This window comes from Bison bison, unplaced genomic scaffold, assembly GCF_000754665.1.
Source record: "Bison bison bison isolate TAMUID 2011002044 unplaced genomic scaffold, Bison_UMD1.0 scf7180017864098, whole genome shotgun sequence".
NCBI classification, from domain to species: domain Eukaryota; kingdom Metazoa; phylum Chordata; class Mammalia; order Artiodactyla; family Bovidae; genus Bison; species Bison bison.
In genome coordinates, this window is record NW_011494670.1 from 6,018,826 (window position 1) to 6,024,681 (window position 5,856).

Below are 5,856 nucleotides of genomic sequence, written 5' to 3' on the forward strand. Positions count from 1 at the left end.
TTGGCAAAGTAATGTCTCTGCTTTTCAATATGCTATCTAGGTTGGTCATAACTTTCCTTCCAAGGAGTAAGCGTCTTTTAATTTCATGGCTGCAGCCACCATCTGCAGTGATTTTTGAGCTCAGTCACATGAATAACACACTATTTCAATTTCTTTAACTTTAAATAACTTAAATAATACATTTTGATATTAGTAGAAGTCTATGTTTTTTCTATAATGCAACACTGCCTTGATATCCTACTTTTTACTTTTACTTAGCTCTTTCCAGTGTCTTTGTAAAATCTTTTAAGCTTCTGATGGTGAAGGAATGTTTATTAGGCCCCATCTGTATACTGTATATGGGTTCATTTCTGTTACACCTTTCTTAGCACTTACTAGGGTGTGATACATATAGCAGGTAAATGAATGAATGGATAAACTAGCAGATCTCTGCCTCAGTCTGTCAATGGGTGAGTGAAAGATCTCATTAGGCATGGCCTTATTTGATGCAGTAACTCCTACCATCTATTTCACCAACACGTGGCATCTACAATAATAGGTCCTCTGTTAGCTTTATCAGAGTTCCTGGGAGTAGTGCTATTAAAGCTGGCCCCTGCTTTAGTTTCTAGAACATTATTCCACTGGGTCTTCCTGCCCAGAGTCAAGAGAGTATCACTGATGAGCTAGGACAGTAGGGCACCATCTCTGAGTGATACATAGAGCCGGGTATGTGCTCCTTGTACCTTGCCTAATGAACGCAGTTAAAAATGAATAATAATAGTGATAGGAGTGTAGAGAAAGCTAGACTCAGAAGCAATAACAATAAATGACAATATTTATTATAATAGTGTTATCATTTATCTTGCTCTTTTTTTTTTTACTAGGGAATTTAATCTTTTAGCCTTGAGCATTATCTTTTTTTAACTGCTGAAATGATTTGCCCAAGGATACACAAATGAACCAGTAACTCAATTTTAATGAAACGCAGATCCGTCTACAAATCCTGACCTTCAGAGTTTCTCCAGTTCCAAACCCCACTTGGAAAGGTACAGCATGCTTTATATAGCTAATTTAAATAGTGGTAAATAGCCCTGAATTTGATACATCAAATTTCTTCATCTTTTTAATCATGACGGCCATGTGGCATCACTAGGGCTTTCAAAATACTACAAGGACTCAATGATTACACCTACATAATTCTAGAAGTTTATAGCTCTTTGTTATGTTTTACTCTTGCTCCCAAGTCTACTTTGTGGGAAAAGGAAGTTCTGGGTGGATTTACTTCTTGATATCTTCTTTTATTAATAATATCTATGGTGAGCTGGAGGCAGAGTTGTTCTAACCTAATCAAATCAGTTCAGTTCAGTTGCTCAGTCATGTCTGACTCTTTGCGACCCCATGAACCACAGCATGCCAGGCCTCCCTGTCCATCACCAACTCCCGGAGTCCACCCAAACCCATGTCCATTGAGTTGATGATGCCATCCAGCCATCTCATCCTCCACTGTCCCCTTATCCTCCTGCCCTCAATCTTTCCCAGAATCAGGGTCTTTTCTAATGAGTCAGGTCTTCACATCAGGTAGCCAAAGTATTGGAGTTTCAGCTTCAACATCAGTCCTTCCAATGAACACCCAGGACTGATCTTCTTTAGGTTGGACTGGTTGGATCTCCTTGCAGTCCAAGGGACTCTCAAGAGTCTTCTCCAACACCACAATTCAAAAGCATCAATTCTTCAGTGCTCAGCTTTCTTTATAGTCCAACTCTCTCATCCATACATGACCATAGCCTTGACTAGACGGACCTTTCTTGGCAAAGTAATGTCTCTGCTTTTTAATATGCTGTCTAGGTTGGTCATAACTTTCTTTCCAAGGAGTAAGCGCCTTTTAATTTCATGGCTGTAATCACCATCTGCAGTGATTTTGGAGCCCAGGAAAATAAAGTCATAGTTCTAGTTTAAAGAATTTTCTAGTTGTATGGACTTTTATTAAAAGGGAAATGGCAACCCACTCCAGTATTCTTGCCTGGAGAATCCCATGGACAGAGGAGCCTGGTGGGCTACAGTCCATGGGGTCATGAAGAGTCGGACACAAATGAGCAAGTAACACACACAGAGCAAGGCAGATGTTGCAGTAAAAATTTTCTTTCTGCCTTAAGTAGTGATCTCTTAGGAAACAGAGAATTTTGTATTATTGAGCAAAACTGCTGAGGAGGGATTCACAGTTCTCATGGGGTAGGTGGAGTCCCTGGTAGTGGAGGGATGACTTTCATCCAGAACAATGAGAAAACAAAAGTAGAATCTAAGGAGAGTCCAGGGGAAATCTCATTCTGGATTCTGAACTGCAGCCCAATGTGGTGAGACAGTGCAATTTCAGAGGTACCTCTGAAGTCTAAGATGTGCTTTTGGAGAAACTTCCTTCCTTTCTCTGAATAACAAAATATTGTATATGATGCAATGTGTGTGTGTGTTTGTGTGTGTGTGCTCAGTCACTAGGTCGTGACTGACTCTTTGTGACCTTATGGACTGTAGCCTGCCAGGCTCCTCTGTCCATGTAGACAAGAATACTGGAGTGGGGTCTTATTTCCTACTCCAAGGGATCTTCCCAACCCAAGGATTGAACCTGTATCGCCTGTCTCTCCAACACTGGCAGTTGGGCTCTTTACCACCGAGCCACCTGGGAAGCCTATTTGATGGGATTAGAAGTCATTTTAAATAAATGCTACAAAGAGACTTTCTAGAAGAATGCAAAGATAGTAATAATTCATCCTCGGGAATATTACCCAGAAGACGTAGCAATCTTCTCACAACATTTTCATATTCAAAAAGCAGTGATAAGTTTGAATCATCACTTTGCTTGAAACCGTCTCAGAATCACAGATTCCCTATCTGTTGGGATATACATGATTTTGGATTTCTGTACTATGATAAAAGGAAGTTAAAATGTAAAAACAAAAGGAAAAGATATCCCCTTGTACTAAGATTTATTCTTACACAAATAACCTTAATTATACCAATAACTCAAGACTCTTAGGCCAATGACAATTAACTTAATAACTACTTTAATTAACTGAACTATTTAAATGTGCCTATATATAAATTTACAAAATATACACATCCTATAATTTAGAGGTTAAGTTTTATTTAAGAGGCTGATTAGTGTAATTTATTTTTTAGTATCAGCATTCCAATAGAACATACTTTACAATGCATCCAAAGTTCATTTATACCTAATGCTTCATCATTTCTAAACGGCTTTCATTCTGAGTATACCTGTGTCTTAAACACACTATTTGTGGGAGCAAAAAAGAAAACTCCACTTAAAAATCTGTTATCTATACTTTAATTTTAGTTAGCATTTTAGAATTTATAAGCACTTACTATATATCATTTTCATGGAATCCTTTCACTAATATAATTGTTGGAATTTATTCAATCTTTTATCCACAATAGCTTTTCCCAGGGTCATATGGCCACAAATTGGAGAATTCAAGGAGGAAACAAAATACATCTTTTGGCTCCTGGTTCTTCCAAAATATATTATTTTTAGTAAAGATTCTAGAATTCTTATACATTAATTCAGCAGGCAAAACTTTTTTGGGAAACATTTTCTGCATTTCTTCTATCTCTTCTTGAGTATTAAAGATTCAGGAGGCATCTACAAATTCAGAGCTAAGAAAGTATATGTTTTAAAGATTTAATAGATTTTAAGAAGTACAGATTGTTCTTTGTGGCAGAGAAAATGATAATGTAAAAAACTAGCATTTTTCTTTTTAGTTCAGTGAGTGAAATGAAGACGTGGATCATTTTGCTAAATACTATGCCTAAAACTCAGCTGTAGGGCATATTTGCAGACTGTCAGAAAGAACGCATCTCACATCTCAAACTTATCATTTTTGCCATTGTTGAAAACTACAAATACTTAAAACTCTTTGTAGCACTGTAGTCATCATCATTAATATACACTTTGTGCATTTTTGTATACTCTGTTGCCTGTCATGAAAATAAAAGCCCAAAAGACTTTAGAAAGTGACCTTGTGTCTATTTTCTGTTGCTGAGTATAACCAATTGCCCCAAATTAAAACACCAGTGAGTTGTCTCATGGTTTCTGTAGATCAGAAATCTCTGACAGACACAACTCTGCTCAGGAGCCCATGAGGCTGACATGAAGGTGCTGGCCAGTGCATGGGTCTCATTTGCAGTTTGAGAGTACTCTTCCTGGCTCATTTAGGCATTATCAGAATGCAGTTCCTTGTGATTATATGAGAGAGGCCCTACTTCTCTTGCTCGCTGTTGGCTGGGGTTGCTCATAGCTCTTAGAGGCCACCCTCAGGTCCTACCCTCATCCAAAGGCAATTTAAGACATGGTTATCCAATGAAGAGATCTCTGATGCTTCTGATAGCTTTTAAAAGTCTCATCTGATTAGTTCACCCTGGGAGGTGGGGGAAGATTCCAATTTGATTCACTTAAATCAGCTGAGAATAATTATATCTGCAAAATATGTTTTGCCACATAATGCAACATAATCATGGAAGTAATATTTTATTGTGTTTACAGGTCCTGATGACATTTCAAGAGGAGAGATTTACATAGCTGTGTACTCCAAGGAGCAGGAACCTTATGGGCCACTTTAGAAACCTACCCATCATAGACCTATAGTCTCAAGTATATCCATTAAAAAGGATATTATCCTTTATTTAAACATTTTTATTTTTGAACAGTTGGTGCTGTTCTCCTGGTTAGAGAATTCTGAGTGTTCTTGGGAATGTTGCCTTCCTTATGGAAAGACACTGATGACACTGACATCTCTGTGTCATCCTGCAATGTTGTTCCCTTCCTCCCTTTATTCCGGGTGTAGGAAGTGTATATAGTAGTGATGGCCAATCAGCATTTCATATCCCCTTAATAGTGATTTATTTAGAGGCACATGACAAGAGGTTACCAGTTAGAGTGGTTTCTGAAAGTTTGGGTAGAATTAGTAGAAATAAGTTATCTCTTTCCCCTGAAATTTTTGGATGTGGAATGAGATAATACGTATGTGAGTAGCATCTGTGTGCTTGTCTGGTTGGCAGGTGTGGAGTGGGTGGCGGTGGTGACAGTTTTAGCCACTTGCTTCAAGTCTTCTTTAAAATGTTCGTATTCATGGATTTAAAGTACACATTTTATGATGAAAGTATTAATTAACTTTCATATAAAATTTCCATTGTCTTTCTTTTAAATTTATAAATGTTTAATTCGGCACTTTCTTTGATTGGGTTCCTTGGGAAGCAGTCTGCAGAGATGCACACAGATTTGGAGAAGGGCTCTCGGCAACAGTATCTGTGAGTGAATGTTAGTCAAGATTGTCCTTCAGATGTGACCAGAACAGCACCAAGGCATGCTCCAGGGAGTTATCTGGGTGTCAGTTTAAATAGTCGCTCACAAGCACATTCACAAGCAAAACAAAGATTTTCATTTTGTTATGTCTATCCACATGCCTTTTTCTCAGACTTCTCTGTCTTTTTCATTTCATGCCCCATCCAACCAGCCAAGTCACTTGTTGTTGCTCATGAAACCATACATATCACAACCTTGGGACACTTTCTGCACAAAGCAGACGTCTGAGTGCACACTGAAGCTCTGCCCATTAGGAGGAATTTCATTTTAGTTGTTTGCAAGGTCATCTGTGAGTGAGATGCAGGAGCTGGTAATTTTCAGCTTGTACACATATACTGAGCCATGAATCATGAATCCATGAGGGAGGAATTTCTGGTATTTCTAATTCACCTAATGAAGTTGATCACTTTCTTTGTGTTTCCAAGGTCATCTGAGCAGCATGGTAGCACAGTCTCCTAAGGTCCTTGCAGAGTATAAAACCTTGTGTCGTAGGACGCATGTGGGCT